Below are 21,297 nucleotides of genomic sequence, written 5' to 3' on the forward strand. Positions count from 1 at the left end.
ACTGTCGTTGTTTCGATTCCAGACTATTCCACTGCCGACCATGGACTAGAGCTCCCAAGGGGTGGCGTACAATTGGCCAAGCGTCGCACAGGTGGTGAGGGCATAGGGCAGCCAGGGTGTCCTTGGCTTACCACATACCAAATGTGTAGGCTGGCCGGGCGCCTGCAGGCTTGCCTGTAAGCTGCCCAGAGCTGGTAGTGGTTGGTAGCGGTGAGCTGAGTCTAAAAATAATACAAATGGCTATTTCAAATTGGGAGAAAAATGGGGCAAAAATCAATTACCGACTACTAAATGTATCCATAAATAAATAAATAAATAAATAAAAATTCATTTGAAAAACATTTCAACAATTTTCTTTCATTCTTTATTTTTTTAAGATTCAGTAAATTAAAATGATGAATGCAATTGTAGATATGATATTTACTTATAATAAAGAAGCACACATTGGGCAAGATTCTCCAAAAACTATGTTCTTTTTTATTAGACTTTTTTGTAATAAATGGGTATTTAAAATGCAAGTATGAAAACTCTTTAGGTGAACAGCAGATCCTGTTAAGGTTTATGAGATTCACTTGGATATTTTTGTGATACACCATGTTATCTTAATAGTAATCAGCATTCTTAAATGGAGGGAGTGTTCACTAATTATCATTTTCTTGAGGAATAATCAAACCTGTGCCTGTGGTTGTCCATGTTCAAAGCTGGAAGCAAAAAAAAGTCAGAGTTTAATATTGCAGGTAATAGTACATTAGAGCCGATACTGTTTATCAACAACATAAACATTTAGGCCAATAAATTCAAGCAGAAATAATTACATACATATGTTAATCACAATATGAAAATATATTTTACACTATAAATTATGATTTTTAATAAAAACAAGTAATATATTCATTTTACAATTTTTAAAAAACTGATTAAAGTAACATAAAATACTTTAAAGGGTAAGCAGCTACAATTATTCTGTGTGGTTCTGTTGCTCCAGTAATTAATTATTATATTTGTTCTCAATATTGGTCTGCACTCCACTTAGGGCTTACTTTGACATTCCTCATTCCATTCAAATCATGTGACAATATGACCTTTCAACTCTGCTAGGAATAGTCTATCATTCCCAGTGCACTTACTCTATGTATGTAGACATTTAGAGAAACAGTATGTTGGGCAGGTTAAAAAGTCATATAGGATAATCAAGATGAATATCAATAAATGTATGTTAAGTGGAAGCATATCATAACATGGTGAATATGTCAATTCACATGGTTCAGCCATGACCCTTAATGTAATCAGAAAAATGTATGTCAAAAAGCCCAAATCTCCTCTGCAAAGACATTACTGCAAGGTACCCAGATTGTGACATCAAATGAAGGAAGTGCAACAGTGGTTTGGTGGAACTTCCATTTCTTGTTGAAGTATCAAAAAGAGATGGACATTGATATTGACCAGTCCTACATTAGCCAAACTATGCAACTTGCATTCTAACGAGGCAGTGATGGTATTGGTAATGTACAGACAGGTATGGTAAAACACTAAATAACATGATTGGTAAACTGAAAAAACTATTTTGTTCACAGGATACAACACGGCTTTAAGAATTCTTAATCGTCTTTAATATAGGTTTGCTTGAAAACATTACTAACTGTACAATAACTGTGGATTAAAAGTAATTCACAGTAAAATCTGGAATGGTTTAAATATCTGTAACAGGGCTACCTTTTTAGTCATCTAAGTTTAAAAATAAAATATTGTTTAAAAGGCTGTTTTTCAGACTTTTTAGTAACAGACATATCAGGTATATTGTTGTCATTGCTGTAAAAAAAAAATGTCATCAGTATGGTGAAATAAGTAGACCACCATGACCCAAAGTGTGACTATATCCTGTAAAATATTCAGTAACCTATACTATATAATGTCATTACCAAGCTTCATCATAACTGGAAAAACAGTTCTCTAGATATGTGTAGAAATGTAAGTGTGGCATACAGACATACAGAGAGGCAGGTCTACTAAAGCCCGTCAGGCTGGGAATTATAATTTGTTATACAATTAAACATGTTGTTTTGCAATCCTTTAATTTTTACTTCTGAAACCCTTTTAAAAAAATACACCTTTTTTTTTTACCGTGGCAAATTTCTCCATAATCAGAACGAATTCACAAAAATCTAAAAACAGAGATGCTGAAAGATACTATACATTCACCCTCCCTATAACAAACACATCACAAAATGTGCTTACAAGGACGGAAACCTGACAGTATGGCTGAGACTCAAGGCTCGTGCCCACAGAGGGGTTATGATTAACAGCAGGTGAGAGGGACAGTGCTGAAGGTGTTTGGAGGGAGAAGACCTGTACTTTCCACAGTGTCTGATGAAGCTTATACAACAAAATCGCAAATCAGACAACGGAATACTGTACGTTTCATAACAAGTGAAATTCCACGGCAACAGCACCTTTTAATTCTTTAATATTGCGAAACTTAGTATTACCAGATACATAACGGCACATTAGGGAACGAAATGTACAGGGTACATTTTACCCAGCAATATCACTTTTCTATTGTGTAGTATTTAAACGTAACAAAACAATTACAACAGTCACTGTACACAACAACACACTATGGAGCAAAATGGACATTGTATATTTCACCATAAAAAGGGACCTTTAATTTGCATGTACAGTGTAGAGGAGTGTCTGTAATCACCAGGGTGATTTTGTGCTATGGCAGCAGTCTATCTCTTAATTAATGAACCAGTATTATGTCCATATATGTTTTAACAATGCCTGTAATTTGTAATGGACCTTGCTGTGCACTTTCCTATCCAGTCGGATCAGGTGAAATAACTTTCTTGGCATAACTTTCTTGAAATAATGCTTTTTTGGCATCATCAACTGCTTTGAGCAACTCCGATTTGTTTATTTTCTTGTCTGAAGTCCCTTTCATTTATTTTTTCCTATATTTGTCCAGGTCTTGAAAACGCATCACTTAATAAATACTTTGCAAATATTAACTTATATTGTTACTAGTCATTTTAGAAAAGTTAACCTGAGTGCTGTTGTTCTCTGCTGAAAAGGTGGCAGTGTTTGAATGATATGTTACTTCTTTTGCAGTAATCCGGTAAAGCTTGATTCTTGTAATCTTTTGAAAACAAGTCAGGGATATTTTTAACAGCACTTTGATGGCTGGTTTTTAGTTTTTTGGGACCTAAATTGAAAATACACAAACAATTCACTTATGGAAACCCAGCAAAGAAACAGATCTCTGTGAAATATGAGATAACGAGAAAATGGCAAAACACAGCACAAAAGCTTTTTTCAGATACAGTAAAATTGTTTATAATTGAAAAAGACTGTAGCCAAAAATACATGTACAACACTATGAAATGTAATCTATAATACTGCATAGTAACTAACAGTAATAGTAACTGCTGTGCAGCTTTCTTTAGTCTATTTGTTGTCATGGTTAATTTATGATAGCGTCTATTCACCAGCCACCCCAAAGTATACATTGTGTCTTAAGAACCACTGCTACAGTGAGAATTAATCTGCTTTCTAATTACAAATGTTTTTTGGCACCAATTTACTCCATTTTCAATAGGATTTCATTTAGCCCTATTTGGCTGGTTAGCAAAAGTGAGTTCCGCTCAGCAAACGCCTCCCTTGCAATGACAGCTGTTGGAGATTACACAATATTCTCCCTGAAGCATGGGTCACTCAAGCCAAAAGGATTTCTTCCAGCATTCCTGAAGAATGACAAGGCATCTCAGGCTGATTCATTTTGTGGGCCTCACCTGCACTTATCCCCCGGAACACCGTGGGATAGGCCTCACAGAGAGAGGTGAACCAGTTTCCGTCTCCCAATTTTAAACAGCTGGGCTCCAACTGAAGCCAAGGACATTGCCTAACACAAAGACACAAATGTTGGATTACTTAAGAGATTTTCAATCAAACTTTTTATACAAACTGAGGATGGAACATGGTAATAAAGCCAAACATTCATAAGAAGATTACAAAGTCTTTAACCTCTGTTGTCGTACCTCTTATTAGCATTCACAACATTATTGCTGTATCCGTGGAACAACTCTCTGAGGACAGAATCTTTTGCCAACCACTGTTCTAATTTAAAAAAAATGCATAACTCATTAGCAACTCTGTAAGCATGGCTGCAGCAGTGAGCTACAACAGTTAATCTCTAAACAAGAAAACAAGCAGACCATAAACCATCACTCAAAGGTGAGTGCCACATTCCACTAATTAAGACTGACTTCTTGCTGGCTAATTTCTACAAAATAATATATACAATTCAGTGTATAAACCACAGAGGATGCACAATCAGAAGATATAGAGCAAGTGTTGACCAATACTTAATCAAAATACATCCAGTAAAGCAGAACCCTATAGACATGAATTTTAAAATTGTGTGGCAACCTGCTTTATTGTACTTAATCTTTTCATGATCGTCAGATATTACAGAATATAACAGATGACCAAAACAAGGTATGTGCTTCATTCTATGATATCAAAAACATTTTTTGTAGATTGATAGTCATCTATTATAACATGGCTACACCTCGTGCCTCACAACCCATGCCGATATCCAAAACAACCCACCCCTATTGTGCCTTTTTACTTAACTGTAACTTAAACATCAGCATTATTGTATTGAACTTGTGGTATAGTAACAACAGCTTTAGTAGCAAATGATTTACAAATGGAATTTGTTAATAAAATCAATCAGATAATGATTTGAAATTGAGTCAACTAGGTTGTTAATTAACTAATTTCTCATTAAAAAGCTTAATTGTCATAGGTAACATCACTTCCTGTCTGAAGGACTAGATAGGGGGAACTCGTTAATCAAAAATGCATGCTGACGCAAACAAGAAAAACTAATGGAAGCATAATTCGTTGTTATAGAAACAACTACTATTGTACAGGGAGACGGCTCTCCCACACCTAACATCAGCCACAGGGAATTAAAAAATAACAGGAGTAACTGTGTTGTGTATAATTTGTAAACTTCATTTAAAAGTGTGCATTTTGTTATCCAGAATGTACATTTATTTAGAAAAGTTCACATAAAATGCTGATTTATGATTATCTGGTGTGTGTGTAAAAATTGGATGGCACGGATTTAAAAAAAAATCCTTTTCTGCAATCTTTTTCTGTTTAAAAAGAAAAAAAATATACCAAAGTATTATTTGTTTTTTAAATATATATATATATATATATATATATATATAATATATTAATATTATATATACAATACACGTTACAGAGCTGTGTTCCTAATGTGTGCAGCTCCTCAAACCCAAAAGGATGTGAGCTCCAAAATACTGTCAGCAGGTGAGGGACAGAGGGCATCAGCGCTGGGACCTCCTGGCTGGGCACATTCGTCATCTCCCAGCACACCACCTAGAATAAGGGCTTTGAATAATATCTGATTAACTTTACCAATAAACTGGACCACTTCCCCTGCCAGACAAACAAATACTGCAGCTGACATCAGAAAAGCTTTGTTTCAGTTGCTAAATGCACAGAGGGAGGTAAATAGTGGGCAAGGTTAAATCATCAAGATATTGGATGGCATGAAGGATCAACAAGGGCAGCAGGTGGTAGTTGTGCAAAACCTGACCGACCACCTCAGGCATGTGGTTAAAAATCACCAGGTTCTGGTGCAGCAGGTGTCAGTCATTGGCACTTGTCTTAGGGAGCTTATAGCAAGCTTGGTTCCTATTCTAAAAATTCTTAGTTCTCAGCTGCAATCACATGCTAGAAGTGTAAAGGGACAACAGACACCTCCCATTCCCCAGGCTTTCTGTCCCTCTACGTTGCACAGGCTGACATTTTTATTTATTTATTTATTTATTTGATTGATTGGATGGGGTGGGGGTAAGCCATCTATGTAGGCTTGGCTGGAATTTATTTTCTTATGTTGACATAAGAAATCTACTTTTGTATGTATTTTTAGCAACACTTCATTATATATGTATTAAGCTTTTAAAATTATGATATAACTCCATAACCCAATACACAATTTGTTTATAACTGTTCAGTGAATTCCTCTAATCATGTTGAATGCATTTTCTCAGGTACTGTCTCCTTGCCTCTGCGATAAATAAACTCAACATGATTAGAAGTAGTCAATGAACACTTACAGTATTATAAGAATTTTATATGCATAAACTGTTATATGCATACAAACGTGTGAAGGTGAAAATGTGTATTGCACATAAAGTGTAGGGGGAGTCTGACAATATTACAAATACAGTTAAGTAAAATGCATGTCAATGATCTGTTTCCTGACATCGCTGGCTCCAGTGGCTTCTCTGGGAGGAATATTATGAGGAGGCTCCAGTGGTTCAAGATGAGGCGCTTCTTCCTCCTCATCTTCCTCAAGTGCAACAAGCATTTCTTGGTGTATAGCTATGTTGAGCAGGATACAAAGATCCTAGCCACAGTTAGCACATCCCCTGATTTGTCGAGGCATCGAAACCTAATTTTTAGTAAACCAAAGGTCTGTGCAATCACATTCCTAGTGAATCTGTGTGCCCTACTGTACGTCTGTTCTTCTTTCATGTCATTTTCTATACCAACACTTCAAATAAAATCTACAGTAGAATGTATGAATCCAGAGTTTGGATAATGATCAATACTACAGTTGCTTTGATCATTTCTGTAAGAGTACACTGGGTGCAAATAAAGGTAGACCTATATCATTTCAGAAATACAACACATGCTCTGTAAGGTTACAAATGGTTAAAACAAGTGAATACACCTGATTTATTCTCAACTACAAATATTGAATTATGTAGGCAGTCTGTAAGAAATTAACTTTCTGTACATCCTCTCTCCGTATTGTCGGAGTTGCAGCCAGGGTCTATCAATCTTAGACTCAATCTGAAGATCTAAAATTTACATTTCCTGCACTGCAACTGCTGCCACTCCCAGCAATTCCATACTGTTGTTTGTTTATTCAATTTTTTTTAACACCAAAGAAGTTAAATACTGATTCAAGGTGAGTTATACAGTTTTTTGTTAATTAAAATGTGTTAATTTTCCAAGTGCAAATTAACTCCTGATAAAGTATGACAATTAACATAGATTTCCTTTTAAATTCCCACACAAACAAAAGAAATAGTCGCAAGAAGCACTGCTTGTTAAGATAGTAACATTATTTCGTAAATCAACATAATTTCAGATTACGCATTAGCACAATTATTTAATAGCAAAATAGGTATGAAAATGCCAAAATCAATGCTAAAAACTGATTTGTTCATTAACACTGGAGTTATCATTTACAAACTTTTGAAACTCCCCTCCCCCCCACTAGTGCCAACCTCAATGTGTCAGCATTTCCTGTAAAATTAAAAGCTTAAATATAGCAATATACAATAGCAAGATTAGGCTCAAAGAGGGGGCATGGCCAACCCTGTGCCATTCCAGTCTGGATCTTTGTTTTAGCTGTGCCTAAATTGTTTACCACAACCAGTTAAATCTTTTGTTTCTAAAGTAGTTCTTATTAGAGTATACCTATTAAATCTGAAGTGGAGTTTCAAATAGATCATTGGAATAGCGCCTTTTCTGTACCATGGTTATGACAACCACATTCTCTAACATAGTCTCAAAAGAGCATTTATTTAAATAAGTTAAAATGCCAGGCAGGACTAGATTTGTATTACTTAAACTACTCAATTGAATTGTCCAAAGTCATTTGTCTGATGTTTTCAATTTTTGTTTAGTCTACCAGCTTAAATTCAAAATCCTTTAAAATATAGACCAGTTGGTCACCCATAGCTTATTGTGCCTTTATACATGACATTAAGAGCAGAGATTTTTCATTTTAGTAATTGTAGATTTGCCTTTATTATTCAGTGCACATCTTCATAGCTTGAAGAAGCTGATTTAAGATCTACCACTGCAGACTTATTTTCCAATAGACACTCAAAGGGGCATAACAAGTGCCAATTAAGAGAGAAGAAAACACAGCAGAGGTCAAAACTATGCAAAACTCTTCAAGAACAGAATTCTTTAATTGACCAGAAATTCTCTTTGCCCCCTTGAAGTCAGGACTGTACGCTAATTAATGTTTTTGAAACAGGAAGCCTTAATGATGGAAGGTATTCATTTGACCCTGTGGAGACAAATGGTTTAGCTTAACTGCCTCTTTCATCCCCCCCCACCCATTAATTCTCTCTGTGTGGTTGGGGGGGGGGGTTAACCACATTCCTTCTTCTTCCATTTTGTTGGGGATAGATTTTTTTTCCAGTCTAGATTCAGAAAAAAAGTATAATAAAATAATAACAGTGTGCTGTATAAATGCAGTCAAACATTTATGGGTTTAATGCAGTTTTAGCATGCAAAGCGATTGCTCTTTTAAATAAAACAAGTGGTTGATGCTTAGTGGGGGTTTGGACGTTCATTTTCTTAATAAATCTTTATTAAACTATTTTTGCTCCCATGCTTAAACATCCCTTCTTTATGAATGCAGTAGTCCTAACTATCTATTTAATTATCAACGTGAATAATATGGGGGAGGACAGCTGTCACATTATGTTTGAGACCCCATATCTAGACCAAGCATAGAACTAATGCAATTTGAGTGTAGGGGTGTAATTCCCTGATAGAATGTCAATGTATGGGTGTAATTCCTAGCGCCTATCTACATTCAATTCCATCAAAAGACAGTTGGCTTATCTCTTGCAGTCTTATTTACAGACAGACATAACTGAACAGGATCTGACTCAGGGCAATGAATTGATGTGATGTGTCACCCGAATTAACCCAATCTGCATTGATCCAAGAGTCTATCCATGTAACAAGGCAAGACTGGTCAGTATGGTTGCTTAAACCCCCAAACTAGATCCGTCAGTCCTGATGCTTAATCCACCAGGCTAGACCTTAATGTACATTTTTACAGTATAAGCAGGGAACAAAGGGCTAATAAATTAATACAAATACATCTGCCACAATATACTGTAGTCATTACATAATGATGCCTGCCTATCAGTAAGCAGGGAGACACCATTATTAAGTTATAAATATGCAGCACTGCATTTACACAGTTATTGTAGCCGCAACGAATAAACCTTTGCAGATACAGTGCTGAGAAAAAGTTTGTGAACCCCAATGATAATTATGGAAATTCCATAGTTTTACCATGATAGCCTTCTTAATTATCCAATAGGGTTTATATTAACCAATTCCATGTCTTTTGAAACAAAATTATGTATGAATTAGACAAACAATGAGTAATTATGATCCACGGTATGTGAAAAAGTAAGTGAACCCCTGGTTTTAGCAGCTCAATTAAGGGGATAATTAGAATCAGGTGTTTAAATAATTAGGTAGATCTTCAGGGGTGAGTTTTGGAGGCCCCACCCTATATAAAGATGAGAAACTTTGTGAGTTTAGTCTTCACCATACAAACACGTCATGCCACGATCAAAAAAATCTCAGAGGACCTCAGAAAAACAGTTATTGATACTCACCAGTCTAGTTACAAAACCATTTCTAAGGATTTGGACCTCTGCTAATTCACTGTCAGTCTACAGATGGAGAAAGTTCAAGACCACAGTTACTCTACCCAGGAAAGGTCATCCTACCAAAATCTCTCCAAGAACAAATCGGAAAACCATCAAAGAAGTCACAAAGAACCTCAGAATAACATCCAAGGATCTGCAGGCCACTCTTGCCTTGGCTAATGTGAGTGTTCATGACTCAACTATCAGAAAAAGACTGAACAAGAATGGTGTTCATGTAAGGATAGCCAGGAGGAAACCACTGCTCTCTATAAAAAACATTGCTGCCCTTCCAAAGTTCGCCAAAGAGCACAGAGATGATCCATAAGACTTCTGGAACAATGTTCAAAGGTAGAACTTTTTGGCCTCAATGAGAAACATTATGTTTGGCGAAAACCAAACACTGTGTTTGCACAGAAGAACCTCATCCCAACCGTCAAGCATGGTGGTGGGGGTGTGATGGTTTGGGGCTGCTTTGCTGCCTCAGGACCTGGACGGCTTGCCATCATTGACACAACCATGAATTCTGCAATGTATCAGAAAATTCTAGAGGAGAATGTCAGGCCATCCGTCTGTGAACTGAAGCTGAACCGAAAGTGGGTCATGCAACAAGACAATGATCCTAAACATACAAGCAGATCTACAAAAGAATGGCTTCAGAAGAAGAAATTCTGCATTTTAGAATGGCCAAGTCAAAGTCTAGACCTAAACCCCATCGAAATGTTGTGGCAAGACCTGAAGTGAGCTGACAATGCAAGGAATCCCTCAAATGTCATCGAGTTGAAGCAGTTCTGTAAGGAGGATTGGGAAAAAAAAAAGACAAAAAAAACATGCTGAAACCGTTACATATTTGCATTAGGGCCTATGCAAACAAAAACTGCTGCTGAGACAATGCAATGTGGGGAACTCCCTGACAAAAGCAATCTGCCTTCGGACATGAAATGGCATAATCATGCAAATATGTAATGGTTTCAGCATGTATCCACAAAGGGTTTATACCGCTGCATATCTCATATCTTCCAAACAAACAATTTACAATGGTTTCATGCTTAATAATAATCATTTTGAAGTGTGGCTGTAAAAAGTAACACATTGTTGGTACTCTAGATCTATTAATTGTTCTTGTGTGTGCAATGTCTTCACCAAGAGGGTTTACCATATTAAAAATCGTTCGTTCCTTGTAAACTAATGAAGCCATTCTCAGTATACTCAACCCCTTTCCTTGCAACACAAAACTACAAATGAACTGAAAATACTGTACAAGGTTTACTCACTTGTCACAGCAATATATCAGAATTATAGTTCGATGTAGATTTTACAGTATATACAGGGACTGGAGTAACAAACAACAGTTAGTTTGTATAATTCTTAATGTCATTAACCTTTGTGTAACCCCCAGTTTGAGAACCATGTACTAAGGTATATGATTCTGAAAATCTTTGCTACTGGCCTCCTGTTTCCCGCATTTGGCTTCAGCACATTTCAGGGACAAAAATGACGAAATGTAGAAGAAATGTACTGAAGAAGAAGAAGGAGGAGGAGGAGGAGGAGGAAAAGGTTAGACAATGGAAAAAATTCAGCCTGGGGCCTAAATCATAAAAATACAACCCTGAAAGACTACTGCCTCCAACAACACTGGCTATCTCCCTTTTCCATCTTGGTTCAATTGAGGACCCAACATAGACTGTCAGTATCTGAGAAGGAGCAAGCAGTAAAACTAATTTCTATGTTCAGGGAGCATATTAAATCAGTATATAGATGGAGCTCGATAAGAGAGTGCTCATATGATACATCAGCTGGCATCTCACTTAATGCTCAAGATAAACCCCACTGCTGAGAGCAGAGATCAGACCTGCCAATGGCTAACAGAAAAAGAGAGGAAAAACAAACAACTGAACACAAGGAACCTTTCTTTATGTGCAAAGTTACAACTCACTTCAAAGGCCTCTGTCTAAAATTGTGTTTTACAACTCATCTCGTTTTACATGGCTTGTGATTTCACAATAGGATGATTCAGCTATATGGAAAGATGGAGTTGCTAAACTATGTTTCCATTAAAGATTTTATTACATAAATCTATGTGCTAAAACAAAACAAAAAATGGGACAAACCTAATGGAAACAGGCTGAGTTTGCATAAAGGTGGATGTTATTTCCACAGTACGTTTATTCATCCTCATGAAACTAATAACAAGAACGCTGAGCGGGGGGTGGGGGGGGTGGGTGGTACATGCACCATAGCAACCCCAGACTCAGGCTCTGTTTTATATGGTTGAAGTCTGTATGTTTCCATTTTTTTTCCACTAAAAATGGATATTAATGACAACCATTTTTTATTTACTGATCATGCGCACAACCTTTGAATTTTTGATGTGCGTAACTTAATTTGCATTGACATTTTAATAGTTCACATTTCTTAATGCTAAACAAAATACTGAAGTTGTTTAAAGATGGTGCTCACATTAGAAAATGAGTACAATTGCACAACTAGAACTACAGGTAAGTTCCAATGACACTAAAACAACCTCCAGAGTAAATAATACATTACTTATAGGCAAAGACCTTTGTCCGTTACACTGCATTTTCAAGATTCAGATTTGGCCTACCCTTGATTTTAACAATTTGAAGGAGCCTACAAAATTATAGGAGCCTGGAAAACACGTTGTCTCTTGTGCGTTATTAGTCAAGTATTTGATTTAAACTACCCTCTTAGTGTTGAGACATGGAAATGTATGCTGTCCTATTGTATTTATGTTTATTTTTTGTTCAAGGTAAACATTGCAGTACAAGCAAAGAACCATGGTAAACACTGCAGGACAAGCAAAGAACCATGGTAAACACTGCAGGACAAGCAAAGAACCATGGTAAACACTGCAGGACAAGCAAAGAACCATGGTAAACACTGAAGGACAAGGAGAGAACCATGGTAAACACTGCAGGACAAGCAGAGAACCATGGTAAACGCTGCAGGACAAGGAGAGAACCATGGTAAACACTGCAGGACAAGCAGAGAACCATGGTAAACACTGCAGGACAAGCAAAGAACCATGGTAAACACTGAAGGACAAGGAGAGAACCATGGTAAACACTGCAGGACAAGCAGAGAACCATGGTAAACACTGCAGGACAAGCAGAGAACCATGGTAAACACTGCAGGACAAGCAAAGAACCATGGTAAACACTGAAGGACAAGGAGAGAACCATGGTAAACACTGCATGACAAGCAGAGAACCATGGTAAACACTGCATGACAAGCAGAGAACCATTGTAAACACTGCATGACAAGCAAAGAACCAAGGTAAACACTGCAGGACGGTGGACAAGCTGTTGTTAGTTTACATATTGAGAAATCCTGTAGGAGATCTCCTTAACTTTGCATTTCCCTTGAAAGAACTAAAAGCCAGTACATGTATTATGTTAATCTTTTATTATGCAAGTCACAAACGTGCATATAACATCAGTGCTGAACATCTTTTGGCTTGCTGATTGTTTTTATACTTAAATATGCTATGGCATAATAGAAATCGGTAATCTCAAATTAAAATTAAACTATCACTCCTTAAGACACATATGGGATCTATGTACGCCAGTCAGTGTTTTTGCCTGCTTTCAAACCCCAGTTACAGTGGTCACAAGTGAGAGACGTCTGGTGATTTTAAAAAACAAAATAACCATCCGCATTAATGAACAGATTAACCACAAATGGTGAGTGTATTTCCCTCCATGTTCTATAAATGACCCCTAAAAATATGGTATACAGTATTAAATCCTTCGTCTAAAAGACTATCCTGACAGTAAACATTTGCACCTGGTTTCCCAGAACCCCATTACACTTGGATTACCTGTAATTTAGGTAGTTCAAGATTCGAGGTAATTGAGGCCTGTGAAACAAGCTGATAATGCATTTACATTAACATATCAGAGTGCAAATTTTAAAAAGAAGAACTTGCAAAGTTTAAGGAAATTGTCCAGAACTGTTAGTAAAACAGACCGGTTGGGCAGTTGTCTTGTGTTGGGTCTGACTTGGTATATTTGCACTGTCTGTATTGTTAAATAATTGCAATACAACTCTGTCAGTCACATTTAGGATTGCAATCTGGCAGAAATCAGCCTCACTGAATTCATTTGATGGAGGAAGTGATCTAACGAAGGCTGCCAATTAACTGTACAATCAGGGAAATATTGGAAAGCACTTGAGGAATGTCTGTGTAAATTACAGCTTTAACTATTGATTCCAGTTCAGCTGAGGATTGGAATGAGGAATATTTAAATGAGGTTCTATTATATTTTACAGATGTTTCATGGTGCAGGTGGAAATGTGGCTAATCAAGCTTGATTGGTTGTGCCTTCATAAAATTGGACGAACCGTAATGGATGCCGCTCTCCCCCTGAAAACCAGCAGGGGCCACTGTAGAGCAAAGCTAACAAACTCTCAAACAACATAGGGAGGGCGGTCTATTGGGAAAAGCAAATCCACAAGAAAGTTACGAAGCAAAAAAAAAAGAACACGCAGTTTCCATTAAAAACAAGAGTACATCTGCTAACACTTATCAGTTCAGTGCCAGATTTTTTGACAACTAAAAATAGAGACTGCTCTGGATTGGAATGAAATTTCCTTTTGGATTTGAAAGCATCCAAATCCTCTCCCTGAGGTTTCTTGTGCTCATCCTAAACTACCATTAAGAGGAACGCATGCTATGATTATTTCACCCGGTGGCATCAGAATACAATATTCTAGCAAGATGACTCAGAGGGAGTTGTACTCTCTCACAGGCAAGTAGTCTGGCTTCCATGACATATTTATGGTTTTAAAAAAATAAATAATAAAAACTACAAAACTGCCCAATTCCTGTGGTCTGACTTTGCAACTGACTTATCAAAAATGAATGATGTTCACTGCAAAGGCACTGCTGTGCAAAAGTCCTGGACATATTGAATTTACATTATGAGCATCAACAATTTACTCAAAGCCTCCACTAGTGTTTTCTGCTATTATAACAACCTTGACTTGCACAAAGAAGGAAAAATATTGAGTGAAATAGTTTGCATCACTTGATTTTCAAGGTGTGGTAGCTGAAGCATAATCAACAAGTACAGAGAAACATTATCTGTAATTGACAAACCCAAGACTGGAAGACCCAAAGCTGTATAACAAGGATGAGCAATACTTGAAGATAATATTCTTAAGGAATAGAAAAAAGACAAGTGTTGAATTGTCAACAGAACAGGCAGAAGGCACAGGTGTCGTTGTCCATTCATAAACAGTCCAAAGCATCTTTGACCATTGTTCCATAGTCCAGTTTCTGTGTTCTTGTGCATGTTTTAATCATGTTCCTTTTTCTAAACAGAGGTATTCTTACTGAAACACATCCTTTAAGTCCCTAATTCAAGAGTGACCTTCGTACTGTTGATATAATGGACAACGACACCTGTGCATTTTTTTTAAATGTATTTAAGAAAGTTGTAATCTTGCTATGCCATTAAAAAAAAAAAAAAAAAAATCAGCTCAGTTGTGTTTTCTGTACAATCTTATGTGTATTATTTATTTTGCACATTTGTTTACATTCTTGTTTTGCTTTCCTGAGTAACAGGAACACGTTATAACTTCCTGTTGTTGTGAGTCACATTCAGAAACTCACACATGGCAGCACTTCAATGTCAGTTTTGTACTGACATAAATTAAATGTGGGGGAAAGTTAGCCTCAATGTGTTTCATTTGGTCATTTTTTTGTCCATGTTTTTACACACCTTTGTACAGCAGATTCTGCCATTGCTGTTTGAAAATAATAGTGGGACAGTTTTAGTTTGGCATCTCACTTTTAGAAAATTCTGTTTATTCTGATTGTAAGTCAATCAGGGTCCATCAAGAACATTACTGGCCTATGCTGAACCAAAACTGGTTTCAAGATTCTGATTCCCATTCATACAGTCATAGCTCTCAAAAAGTCTAATGCAACTTTCTAGACTAGTGTTCTTTTCACAGACTAAATTTATCCAGCATATTACCCTAGGTCTGTCTTCCAATTAAGCTGACAATAGATTATAAGATTGCTAACAACTAAATTCTGGTAGATGCTTTAAGATGCAGTTAGTATATCCAGTTTATTAACTGCTAGAGTAGGTTATTTTTTATCACATGGTCTTTAATGGCCACGAGTGGCACTAAAGGTTTTGTTCTTAGGAGCTGTGGTAACACAAGGGCAGCTATAGTGTTATGAGACATTGGTTTACGTTTACAATACAGGTTTACGTTTTAACATTTCAATTGGTATCATAATTTTACCAATACACACAAACATCCATTGCAGTACTATGGGGGCCATATTAGTATACCACTCCATAATATGTTCCCCATCCATTGTATTGCCCATAGTGGATCTGCTCATGAAATTTTCTTTTGAGAAATACTAAGTATTGTATTTTTTAAACCTGAAACAGTTAATGGGTTAATGTTTCACTCTAAGAAAATCCAAGCCCATACACTATACATTATTACAAAATAAATAGAAGAGAAAGCAATTGAGGCTCTCCATAATCGTATTTCCACTCACGGTCTACTCATCACAAGACTGCTGCCTCATCCCACCTCTTTGTAAGGTAGCCAAGGTGAGATGGAATTAGTCAGAGCTCTGCTATAAATCACCCAGCCGCAGAGAGGCCACTCTTTAAAAAATCAAATATGAAAAAATGGAGCCTAGCGGAGAGCAGTCTCAATTCACTCTTTAAAAACTGGAAAGGGAAATTACATAGCATAAGAAACGTTTTCCCCAAATGACTACTTCAATTCCAATGCCAAAACTAGGCTATTTTTCCAGATTTCTGTTTTAATTTTCCATGGAGAGGTGGAGGGAGTTTTAAAGGGTGTTGAATGTTTTAACCGTGGAATGGATAAGCATGTTGCTTACAGTGGTACAGTATATTACTTTAAATCATGAGAGACTCAAATTCAAGGTCTCCATGCAACAGAAATGCAGCTTGCACGTGCAAATCTAAATGAACTAAATACATCAATACTGAATTGCTGCTCTTCTAGAAGACTAGTTCGTATTTTATCATGTTTGCTCTTAATATCATAATGCCACTTCTGCCAGCAGAGGTAAGGTAACAAGGTTTGAAGAAGTTTTAATAAAGATGAATGTACCGTAATGATGAGTAAACCGACCGTAAATAGAAAAAAATGTGACGCATTTTGATAACTTTCAAGGGTTCAAGCCAAAAAGGCCAAGAAATACAAACCAGAGAAATCACTTGGATGTTTTTATGTTCTGTGGTTCCAAAATGTGCAAAGGCAACTGCAAAAATGATTAAAAAAGAAAAAGCTTTCCCGGAAAAGACCCCCCACCCCATGAGATTTCAGCGCATCCCGCATGGCACTACAGAAAGAACAGCTCAACACAGATGCATTGAGTTAAAACAATAATTAAATCCAGACTATTTTCCACTCATCAGCTCATTTGTAGCTTATTTCCTCTAATTATGCACAGCTTTGTTTTATTTCAGGGCAATGGAAAAGTAAAAAAACAAAACAGAAAACAAAAAACAAAACATCATAATCCAATTTGGCTTTATTATTTTGCTGTAAGTTCAATCAGATGAAGCAAAATAAATAAATACACTAAAACAAAAACATTCCTTTGAGGACCCACAATTGAAAGCTTGGCAGTCAAGCTTTACTTTTCAAATTGTCTTTAGACTGATTCTTTGTCCTTTTAAAAACTAAAGCCAACTCTCCTCTACGCACTTGCTTCAGAAAGCATGGTAAAGCACATAGCCTGTTCCCCTTTTAGGAAATGTTATATCCCCTGAGGAAACTGGCACTAATGTAAGAAAGATGTATACTGGCTTAAACTGAAGATAGAAGTTTAACGTGTCTGCCAAGGTTGTAATAGTGGGTTAGTATGTAGGAGGTCAAAAGATTGTTGACCTCCTACATACTAGTCATTGTAGATTGCTAGGAAAGGGTTTAATCAAAATGCTGGTTGTAAAGTTTCTGTACAGACTTTGCGCGTGAATGAAATTCAAAATAATTACTACTGTACTTTGCCTCATAAAAATAAAACCACATCTTTACACAACATTGTTGTTGCTGGCAGCTAGTATTTCTTATGATGTTGCAGTAATTTGGAGTGGTTCTGTGCTGCTCCACTACTGACTGATTTGTTTTACCTGGTTTTGAGGTTGCTTTGAGCTTGTTTGGAGAAGCGGCCTTCCTCATTCCACACAAATCATTTGACAAATTTTCAACACTGCCCGTCCCACCTGAAGACAGAGAAAGCAGGTGGGGCTGGCAGAGTTGAAAGGTCACATTGTCACATGATCTGAATGGGATGAGGAAGATGTTCTGCCCTGGCATGTAGGATTATCTAGAGAAGCTTAACACAAGCTCAAACAAAGCCAGGAAAAAAAAGTTAGAGAAACAGAACCCAGAACCACAATAATTATTATAAACACCATAAAATAGTGAGGGAAATATTGAATCAAACCTATTAAAATGTGACCTCTAACTACTGAAGCATGAAAGTCCTGTCAAAGTCCACGTGAGAACTGAAGTGTAGCTCATCGTGACTGAAATGATACGCATTAGACAGTCATGTTGTCTTTACACCCTTGTAGGGACTGTGTGACAGAACTGCTCAACCAATGTAATTTAACGAGTAAGTTGCGGGGTTCAGAAAAATATAGCGTAATATTCCCCACATGTTGCTACAACTGTTTAAATAACATGCCTGTAATTTTTATTTTGATTGTTAACATCCTCACAACTTTAAAGCCTGTTTCAAAGTGGTTTTCAAAATGGTCGCTCTAGTGCAGTGGGATTTTGAGAGCTGTTCTATAAATCACTGCAAGAAGAGCGATTCAAAAAAAAAGTGCTCTGACTTTTCTGTTTCATTCCACATCATGGCTCGTTATTGCTGTGTTCCCTGTTTGATAATGTGGGAAATAATCCTTACATTATCAGTGCACTAGAGCGGACATTTTGAAAAGAGCCTTGAAAAAGAATTTAAAGTTATAGTGTAAAACATTGTAAGGATTACAATGAAAAGAAAAATTACAAATACATTATTTAAACAGTTGTACCAACACGTGGGGACATGTACAGTAACGTTGTATTTTTTCAGAACCCCACTAATTACTCTTTAAAGCAATGTATGCAAAATAAAGACAATAAATCAATTAATAATTGATTGATCTCCGTGGCTTTAATTTTGCGGGCCAAACCCTTTCCACTTACAGTAGGAATAGGGCATTTAAAATGAATGACCATGTGTTGAGTGAAAACAAACAAGAATAGATTCAAGAAATGGTCTGAAATATTGTCCAACATCACCATGGGCATGAAAGAATAGCCTTTACATAGAACCAGTGTCTGCGCTCTATTTGGCCACAATGAAGACAGATGGAGGTCTATGGGTTTTTCAAAACACGGGAGTCAGAAGATCAGCCGAGAAGGGGACCTCCAAGCCCAGGAGGCTGCATTGCTCAATGGCCAATTGATTTCTTTCAAAAGGCCAAATATCCCATTTCAGCCTCTTCAGACGCTGTGTGACCCCTGGGCGCGGGTCACTTCACCTCCTTGGACCACAGTCCTTCCCAGCTGTACAACTGAGGGCCAGCAGGTCTCATCCCCCACATACAATGAGGTGAAAGAATAGCTGCTTTGAGTTTAGGGTGGTAGTAATGATAGTAATAATCCTTATATTGTGATTTGTATTATTGAGTTCATTATTAGAGAATAATACATGTATAGTCATCTGAAACCCTAAGCTTTTTTTTTATTTTATTTATAATATATTTTTTATTGAAGAAGGCAAGTTTAGTGCTGTATTCATGATAAAGTCCTAGTAAAGTATGGTAAAGCACATAGTACTGTAAAACATTGTGAAAGTGTAGTAACAGCATGGAAGCAACTAAAAGCTTGTGTAGATTTATGAGAAGGAATTTTGCTGCAGATTTTGATCTCTATCATGCCTGTAGGAGTAACAACCCTACAGAACAATTGAAACACAATTGTCATGTCGAATTAAGCGTCTTCATAGACTAAAAGTCCAGATCTAAGACCATTTTGATATACAAGAGAGAAGAAAATAATTCATTCTGATTTAAGAAAAAGTCAAAACAATGAAACAAAACTGACAAATGTAATATGGATATGAGAAAAAAATATTGGAACACATATTTCACTGTGCATCATTGCAGCTGGTTTGCTGAACAATAGAGGTTTAGTTTGCATTTCTTGAATCACTGCATCGGTCCTGTTAGTGGCTAGGGAGGATGTTATAAAGTGTGCATAAATAAGAGAACTCTGAAAAATCCTCTCCTGAAGCCAGTCCTACTCCAAATTGAAATTCATAGTCACGTTTTTGTTGGCTTGTTTGTTTTATCAATGAGAGGCATAACAAACATTCCTATCTCCATCCCAGTTTAAGATCAGTTTGCTAAGCCTGGATCTCTTGGCGTGTGCTCCTGACCACAATGCCACTTGCATTTAAAACTAAAAGGCTAAAATGTCTTTGCTTCCAAAACTAAAATATAATGTAAGTTTACTGTAATTCCTCTGTGAGGATCCCAGCATCTCAGAGAGATCCTGCCTGTTTTAAGGTCTTCTTTGGGAATGTGGACTGAACTGGCCCACCTAGGTGGAGCAGTGGTGATCTTACCCGAATAGGGTATTATAGGAATAGATCATACGTTATATAAGTATCTGATTTGAGTTTTTCTGTTTTTTTACCTTCGGAATGCATCCACATCTGCCATTAGTTTTTATTACTTGTGTTAAGGTAATAACAAAATAAGACCATAAATCTTAGCTGTTATGCAACTTCATTTAATATTTTTCTGTGGCCTCCCAAATTATGCAACATTAATATGATTAAGCCATCATTTGTTTTTAAGTACAACTCAGGATAAAATGATAAAATCATAACAGTGATTGCCTTTACTCTATGAAAAACATATTGTCCTTGCTCTCTTTTGCTGTAACACTCTTCGAGTGGTGCCTATTCCCAAACAAATTAGCCTGTCTATATTTCATTTTGATTCTCAGCCAATTGAAGGTGTGTGCAGTGTAGTGGTGACCAATTAGAATTCAGTATATTTTCAGACACATGCATTACATAGCAACTGTCTCTTGCATTCCCCAACAATCTTGTTAGTGCTGCTAAGTTGCCAGGTAACCTCAATGAAGTCGATAGCTGCACTGGAAAACCTGTGAATGGCTACCTCTAATAGTTACTCTATGTACATTGATCAAATGCTTCACCCTGCAACATAAACTTGTGCTGCTACATTATGCACTTTGTCCTACATTATGCATGAATGCTACCAAGGTGCAGCAGACTGTGAGTGCTTCATAGCAAGCCTGTACATGTGTTTTGTTCTTGGCACAAGAATTAGAAACACAGAGACTGCAAATGGTAACTATTGAACAGTGCAGTAACAGTAATACATTATGATAAATAACACATCTCATGGGATACTGTGCTCCCTGTTGATATAAGAAATACCATATGTGTTCCAAGTGGTATTTATTAGTGAATTTCCCACATCCACTAGGGGCAGCACGTTGCAGGGGGGCAGGTTAATGTTTATACTCTGGTGGACCAGATGTTCTTAAACAGAACTGTTTCTGAGAGCTTTAAAAAGTTAGAAATGTTACCGAGAGTTTCAAAAGGTTCAAGGATGTGATCACTGAGACAGAAACATTTAAGATAACTCATATCTATGCCAAGTGTCTCAAGTCGTTTTGGCTAATGCATAGACAAGCATTGTAAAGCACAGAT

At 36.8% G+C, this 21,297-nt stretch overlaps 1 pseudogene; it reads right to left on the bottom strand.

Moving 5' to 3' along the window:
* Positions 1-463: 463 nt before the first annotated feature.
* Positions 464-21,297, bottom strand: part of LOC121324446 — a 179,936-nt pseudogene continuing 159,102 nt past the window's right edge.

Source organism: Polyodon spathula, chromosome 12, assembly GCF_017654505.1.
Source record: "Polyodon spathula isolate WHYD16114869_AA chromosome 12, ASM1765450v1, whole genome shotgun sequence".
Taxonomy (NCBI): domain Eukaryota; kingdom Metazoa; phylum Chordata; class Actinopteri; order Acipenseriformes; family Polyodontidae; genus Polyodon; species Polyodon spathula.